Genomic DNA, 8,301 nt, shown 5'->3' with positions numbered 1-8,301 from the left:
TTTACCCTCAACTTTGTATCCCACAGGTTGATACATATAGATTTCCTCATCCAAATCACTATGTAAGAAGGCTGTCTTCACATCAAATTGTTCTAGCTCAAGATCACCATGAGCAACAAGACTTAATAGCACCCGAATAGAAGTGTGTTTTACCATCGGAGAAAATATCTCATTGTAATCAACACCCCCTTCTGTGCAAACCCCTTGGCCACTAGTCTAGCCTTATATCTTATACCATCGGTCTTGGAAGGATCATCTTTTCTTTTATACACCCACTTACAACCAATAGCAGTCTTTCCCACGGGCAATGGGACTACCTCCCATGTCTTGTTTTTTATGAAGAGATTGCATCTCTTCCTCCATAGCAACCAACCAACCAACTCTCTCTATCCTTGTCTTGGATAGCTTGTTTGAAGGTGACCGGCTCATCATCCTCCACCGAGAGTGCATATTCTACCAAGTTAACCTGCCCGTAATGCCTCATAGGTTTGTCTGACCCAAACTTCTGAACTGATTTATAATTTCTCTTTGGCCTAGTGGTTGCCAAAGATTCTTGCTGCTGTTGTGGTAACAAATGTACATTTTCCCGCTGAATCACCTCATGTTCATCCTCCTCATCATTTTCATTAACACCAGGATTCTCCACCTGAACATGACTAGAATCTATCTCCACCACTTGAGTATTTGAAGTAGTCCCGACATCACCATTATTTGGAACCATAGCTTTAGACAAAGCTACCATGGAACTTTCATCAAAGATCACATCCCTGCTAATTACAAATTTAGAATCCTCTACACTCCAAAGGCGATAGCCATTAACGCCTTTGGGATACCCCGAGAATATTGCTTTCTTGGCTCTTTCATCAAGCTTATTATCCTTGACATGATAATAAGCTGTGGACCCAAAAACTCTAAGTTTCTTATAATCTGCATGTTCCCCTGACCACATCCTATAAGGGGTGTCACCATCTAAATAAGAATGTGGGGATCGATTCACTATATAGCAAGTTGTAGCAACCGATTCTGCCCACCATTCTTTGCCTAACCCAGAATTAGAGCGCATACACCTATCATTCTCAAGTAGTGTACGATTCAGTCTTTCTGCGACTCCATTCTGCTGTGGTGTGTCTCTCACTGTCCAGTGTCTCACAATGCCTTCTTGATCACAAAACTCCTTGAAAGCTCCCTCTGTGTACTCCGTACCATTATCAGACCGTACAGTTTTTAGCTTTCGACCCGTTCTGTTCTCAACCATTGCTCTCCACCGCTTCAAAATGTCGAATACCTCATTCTTATGCTTGAGAAAATAAATCCAAGCATATCTAGTATAATCATCAACAAATGTAACAAAGTACCTAGAACCACCCTTGGAAGTAACTTTAGCCGGACCCCAAACATCCGTATGCACATAGTCTAACAACCCTCTTCTTTTGTGCTTGCTTGTAGAGAACTTTACCCCGTGTGCTTTTCCATACACACAATGTTCACAAAATTCCATTTGTGGTTTCTTCATTTTCTTCAACAAACCTTGTTCGCAAAGCAATGATAGACCTTTTTCCGACATATGCCCAAGGCGCATGTGCCATATCCTAGTGCATTCTGTTTGGTCTTTACTTCCACTGATTCCAACTGCTAAATCACCTGTAAAAGTTGTTCCCAAAAGAGGATAAAGATTACCGTGACAAATCGCCTTCATCACTACCAAGGAACCACGAACAACGTTCAATACTCCATTTTCCAAGGATATTTTGCAACCATTTTTCTCTAATAACCCAAGAGAAATAAGGTTTTTCCGTAAATCAGGGATGTGTCTCACATCCTTCAAGGTTATTATTGTTCCATCATGCATCTTAACTCGGATAATACCTAACCCGACAGTCTTACAGGAATGATCATTTCCCATCAAAACCGTGCCACCGTCCAAACTTTCATAAGTTGTAAACCACTTTCTGTTTGGGCACATATGGTGTGATGCTCCTGAATCAAGCATCCACTTACCAGATATTTCAGTGCATTATTCTGAAACAGAGTAACAATAATCTTCCTCGTCATTTGAGACAAAACTTGCCTCTTGTTTTTTCTGGTTGTTTTCCTCGGGAGTTGTTGTTGTCCGGCCTCTTGAATGCAACCCTCTTATTTGGGCAATTTACTTTAAAATAACCAAGCTCACCACATTTGAAACATGGTCTTTCCGCTAGGGTCTAGATTTTGATCTAAACTTTTCTCCCTTGCTTCTTCCCCTTTCATTAGTCCTTCCTCTAGTTGTAAACAATCCCCGAGCTTGTTCATTGTGTTCTTCCATTACTAGACATCATTCCACTTGTAGCAACCTTTCAAAGGTCATCCGCTAAAAGCGATGTTCTAGTCTCATCCATGGTTAGGGTATCACCCACAAGCATCAATGTTTGAACCAGATTTTCATAGGACTTCGGTAATGAAAGCAATAGCATGAGCGCTTGGTTTTCCTCATCAATCTTCACATCAATATCCTTCAAGTCTGACAAAATCCTATCAAACTTATTAATATACTCTCGGATTGAGGTGCCTTCTTCCATCTTGCAAGTATACAATTTGGATTCAAGTAGATCCTGTTTGTTAGAGTTTTCGTCATGAAATTGGTCTCTAACTTTGACCACACGCCAGCGGCCGTTGCATCTTCATTTACCAAGAAAGCAACATCCCTCTCAAGGCACAAGATTATGGCCGCTCGTGCTTCAAGATCTAACTCTTCCCAATCCTCATCCTTCATGTCCTCGAGCTTTTGTTCTTTTCCCGCCAATGCTTTGTGCAACTTTTGTGATATTGTAGGGGGTGTTTTTTTGCGTATGTATTGCAATTCCCTACAAGGGGGCGGTTTATAGAAACCATCGTATTTTTGTACCTCGAAGGAGTCGCCACCAAACATTGTTTAAGGTCTTGTTTGGAAAGACCGTAAATGACTCTATTAGGATAAGACTTGAATCTTCGAAACGGATGGGTGAGATCCGGGCACGGGAACGAGATGCTTATTCCGCGAGCTTTAGAAATTATTCGAGTACGTGACATAGCATTTTCGAAAAATACCGTAGTTTAGACTATGTGGGTTTGAATTTAGAGCAAATAGAATCTCTAATTGTATGGTGGTCACTTTGCTTTAAAGTTAATTTAAGGGAACCTAAGATCGGTTTGTCCAAGAAATTATCTTTGTTAAGCGTGGTGTAACCTTGCATTTTGTTGTATTTAGCATGTATGGTGATGAAAGCAATAAAGAAAATAAAGCAACATCACAATAGTAAGTAAGTGCGGAATTAGTAAATACAAGACCCCCTAGAAACGGACTAGGGAGTAGGTCCACATTGCCTAGAAGGACTAGGCAAGTAAAGATGCGGAATTGAAATGCGGAATTGAAAGTGCGATATTGAAATTGCGGAATCGGAAGTGCGATATTGAAATTGCGGAATTGAAAGGTGCATAATTGAAATTGCAATATTGAAAGGTGCATAGTTGAAATTGCGGTATTGAAATTTGTACTTGGGCACATGAGGTTCGAACGCCAAGCGGCTCCTTAAAAATAAGTGCGCCCGACGCGAATTCAAAGCCAAAAATCTCAACTTGGGAGAAGTTGCTCATCCCAAAGTATCCTAGATTTTGCATATAGAACTTGAACTTGAAAGTTTGAATCTTGAAATATTGAACTTGAAACATTTGAACTTGAACTTGAAATATTTAACTTGTACTTGAAATATTGAAACTTAAGAGACTTGAATCTCAAAGATCGGGCCTTTTAATGTTGAAAAGGTTAGATCTTTGATGTGCTCTTATTTTGAAAGGATCCTAGTTTAGGGAAGTAGTCATGAGCAAGCCTAAACATTGTGGGATCTTGAAATTTGAAAACTTGAACTTGTATATTGAAAAATGGAGTCTTGAATCTCAAAAGACTAAACCTTTAAAAGCTAGAAATGTGTCATCTTTGATTACTCCATACTTGAAAGTGATTCTAGTTCAAAGAAGTGATTGCAAACAACTTTGAACATTCTTGAATCTTGAAAGTTTGCATTTTTGTATTTTGAAAAGTTTGGATTTTGAAAAGATGTATGATTGTTGCAAGTGACATTTTTAGTAGTAAAAATGCCAACTTGCTAATCATTTTTTGAAATAGGAAAATCAAAGAAACATGATTGAATATGGTGGGATTCTGAATTACCTATTTAGGTTTAGGCAAGAATTCCTTTTAGAGCTCCCAATTGCTTAGAACTTGAAGTTTGTATGTGTTTTTTGAAGGATTTTTGATTTGTATTTTGAGACGTAATTTTTGTATTACGACGTTGTATATTGAATCTTCCTCCCCAAATGCTGGAAATTTGGGGGTTTTTATAGGAAAAATGGCTGGAAAACGCCAGCCATTGCCAGCGCAGCACGCCAAACCAGCACTGGTGACGTGGCATGAGTGCTGCCAAAACAAGGACGCGGGCTCCGTCCTTGATTTGTCTTGTATTGATGTACCTTCGTACGAATAGTACGATGCTTGGCACGTAGTGTTTGCATGGAGGTTAAGACTTGATTTTGCGTCTAAAAACAAGCCGTTTCGGGTTTTGAATTCCGGTTGTACGGGACGGGGCCCGGCTTGCTCGGTTTTGTGGGTCGGCGCCCGAATTTGACTTTCCTTATATGATTTTGAGTAGAAAAGGCTTAGTAAAACCAATGAAATGGTCTACTAGATGAGATTGTACTTGGATTTTGATATTGGTTTTTTAGAATTGTATTTTGTACCGAGTTCCGGGAGGGGAACGACCTCGGGGATTGGATTTTGGATCTTGTATTTTGGAGATGTTCTTAGCAATTGGGATTTCCGCACGGAGTTGCTCCAACCGCCTAGTAAGAATAATGTTATCGTCATCATCCCAGAGGGGAGACACAAATTAGGTGTCTACAGAAGCCCCCACTTTGACTGAGCGTTCGGTTAGGAAAGCGCAAGTCAAAGTATTTTGAAAGGGACGGAGAATGATCAAGATGTTCTGCAATCAAGACCACTCTTTGTTCGCCGGTACCTGCACAAAACAGGCGTTAGGAAAAACGATAGAGTCTACCTCCGTTCGGCTGTGACGACTCTAGTCCGTATTTGTACTGCACTTCCGTCTTTGAATTGGGACGGAGCTTGGCATCGAAAATTTCGAATCTTGAATTTTTGAATTTTTGAATCTTGAATACCCGGAGTTGATCCGTCAGGGATGTGCTTTGCTGGGGATAAGAGCTTTTTACTGGCCCTTAAGATTTTGAAATTTCGGCTGACTTTCTTGGAGCTTGGGTCCGTTGGGAGTCGAATGCCTGAGTCATTGTATTTTTTGGACTTTGTATTCTTGAAATATTCATCTGTTTGTACTTGGAGATGCGGGTGTATACCCGCATTTTCGAAAGATGACCTGATGCGACATTTTATGCTTGGTGCGGAAGACCGTAGCAGTAAAGGACGTGCAATCAGCACGGGAGACCGCGTGCGGCATATTTTGCGCATGCAGCAGGCAGCGCCCAGTGCGGGCCTCGGCGTCTGGCGCAGGGTCGAGCTATAAAAGCTCCCCTTGCCGTGCCATTTTGAGGCACACTCTCTTGAATTCTTTGCTCCTCTCTCTCAAAGGTCGATTAAGCTCTTCCCTTGGTCTTGTTCTTGCCATGTCCATGTAAGTATTTCATGTTTTTGCTTATGAAATAACTCTAGGATTGCATGTAGTTTTGATTTTCTTGTACTTTGAGATACTTGTTAATATGATGCTTGCATGATAATAGGCTTCTTGAATCTTGTAGAAAATTGTTTGATAGCCACTCGTACTTGAACTGTTGGAACTTGTAATTTTGAATTTTTTGAAAATTTTCTTGAATGTTGTACCTGGTATTTGTAGATAGTAGTCTCACTGGTGACCTTGCGGGGTCTCAAGAGAGCATAGGCCAGGCTGCCTAGATGTTGTTTGTAGAGTTTTGGAATGCCGGCTTCGGCATGGGTAGCCTAGGCGTTGGTGTTGAACTTGTATACCTGCTTCGGCGTGGATAGCCTAAGCGTTGGTGTAGAACTTGAATACCTGCTTCGGCGTGGATAGCCTAGGCGTTGGTGTAGAACTTGAATACCTGCTTCGGCGTGGATAGCCTAGGCGTTGGTGTAGATCTTGAACACCTGCTTCGGCGTGGATAGCCTAGGCGTTGGTGTAGAACTTGAATTTTGAACTAGAGGTCCCAGGCTGAATTAGTACTGCCACTGGGGATTTTTGAATTTTTGACTTTGTACCGGCTAGTATAGGATACCCTCTGATATTTGATTTTTGCACGGGCTAGTATAGGATAGCCCCCAGTTTAGAATCTTGACACTTTGTACTCTGCTTGATTTAGTATGCCTCGTCATACTCGGAGGAAGCTTGCCCAATCTTCAGTGGTTCGAGCTGCTGAGGAGGACGCTTCAGACGATGAAGCGGCTGCGGTAAATTCTCCGGATGGGGGTATGATTCCCCGGAGAGCACCCATTTTTGTTGGTACAGGTTGGAGTCCTTCCGATCTAGTATTTCGACCGGAGTTTCACTTGTCTCAGCGGCCTCGCGCTGGCTTTGTGAGTCTTGTACTGTAATTTGAATTTGTATTTTGTACTTGCATAGGCTTTGAGCTGATTTGTTCATCTGTAGGCTGACGGAGAGCCGTTTCGCACCTTCTGGTCCTTGGCGGAGCTTCAGAAGGCTTTTGCAGCCATCCGTGCTGATGAGGAGGCTATGGAGATCTGGTTGCAGACGGGCCTGGTTGACTTCTGGCGTGCCATGGGAGGTACTTCGAGGAGAACGGGGATCAAACCTCGGCTATGGGATTTGTTAGAGCTGTGGTGGGATACCACCAACACTTTCCACATGGCATGGGAAGAGATCACTGTTACCCCTCTTGAGTTTGCTATGATTACAGGTCTTCCTTTTTCTGAGAGGAATGTGACCTTTGATTCGGAGCTGACGTGGCACTCGGCCGCTGCCAGGGCCTTGCTCGGCCCTGTTGTTGACTTGTCAGAGGACGACACCCATGCTTCCGTGACGGTGATTGTGGATGCTATCCGTGGTGCGGGTGTGTCTACAGAGCAGAGGGTTAGGCTGTTCCTCTTAGCTTTGGTGAGTAAGGTAGTGGCCCCGAGCAGGAACAGTCGGGTGCACATTAGATTCCTGTGAGTTTTGCAGGACTTGAAGGCTATTTCGAGCTACACCTGGGGTGGTTTGGCCTATAGCCACCTCTTGTACGAGATGAAGTGGGCCTCCCGGGCTGCTCTGTGGAGTGTGCTGGAGGTATCGAAGACTCCTTGTACTTTGTGCCTTGTACTTGTATGTTTTTATTTGAACTTGACTGATGTTTTTCTTGCTTTTGAAAGATTTGGAAATATGAGCACTTTCCGACTTTGGCGCCGGATCGTACTGGAGATGCGGCTTACCCGTATGCTGCCTCTTGGATAGGAGCGGTGCGTAGGAGGGTGCCTCTGGCGGCCTCCCGCAGAGCTTGGAGAGTTCTACCTGCTGATGAGGTAATATTTTTGTACTGTTTAGCTCTTTTGTATTTGTATTTGTGCAGTTGCCTGAGTTGTATGCTTTGCAGGTGGTGTGGCGTCCTTTTGCCAACACGCCTGTACCTGCCTCGGCTGCTTGCGCCCATTTCTTGTCTGGACGGCGGGTTTTTCTCCCAGGGGTGTATCACCACATGGGTATCTGGGGGAGCGAGTGTCCCTTCAGCACAGTTCGGGGAATAGGTTTTCCCCAAGGACCCACCGGAGTCCATGCTGGCGCCGGATGAAGATCTAGCCCAGCTCTATGTGAATGCTAAGGGCGATGCTCTTTTCTGCTCTTGGAGGGACTTTGTACAAAGGAAGGGTAGCTATGACTACTTTCTGAGGAGGCTGGCTCCACCAGTACGCTTCGTACTGCAGGTGAGCTTTTGAACTTTGTATCTTATATTCTTGTATTCTTGTATGATTGGATGATTATATGATTGTATGTAGGAGGAAGAGGTTGATCTTGAGGACATTCCCCATGCTGATAGGATCCTCCACTATGAGAACTCGGACGGGGAACAGGTGGAGGTGACCATTCCTGTAGCTTCTCCTCCGCACCGGAGATCGTCTGAAGCTGTACCTGAGCATTATGCCGCTGTAAGTACTGTTGTATTTTCTTGAACTGATTGTAATCTTGTATTTGGGAATTGATCTTGAATTTTGTATGCAGGCGCCTCGAGTGAGAGTGCGTCGCTGGATGCTCTTCATTGATTCTTGGAAGAGGTATTGTGCCAAGCTGACCCAGAAGCTTTCTGGCTGGGACAGAG

The sequence above is a fragment of the Spinacia oleracea genome, chromosome 1 (assembly GCF_020520425.1).
Source record: "Spinacia oleracea cultivar Varoflay chromosome 1, BTI_SOV_V1, whole genome shotgun sequence".
NCBI classification, from domain to species: Eukaryota; Viridiplantae; Streptophyta; class Magnoliopsida; order Caryophyllales; family Amaranthaceae; genus Spinacia; species Spinacia oleracea.
Note: the sequence above shows the minus strand (reverse complement) of the source record.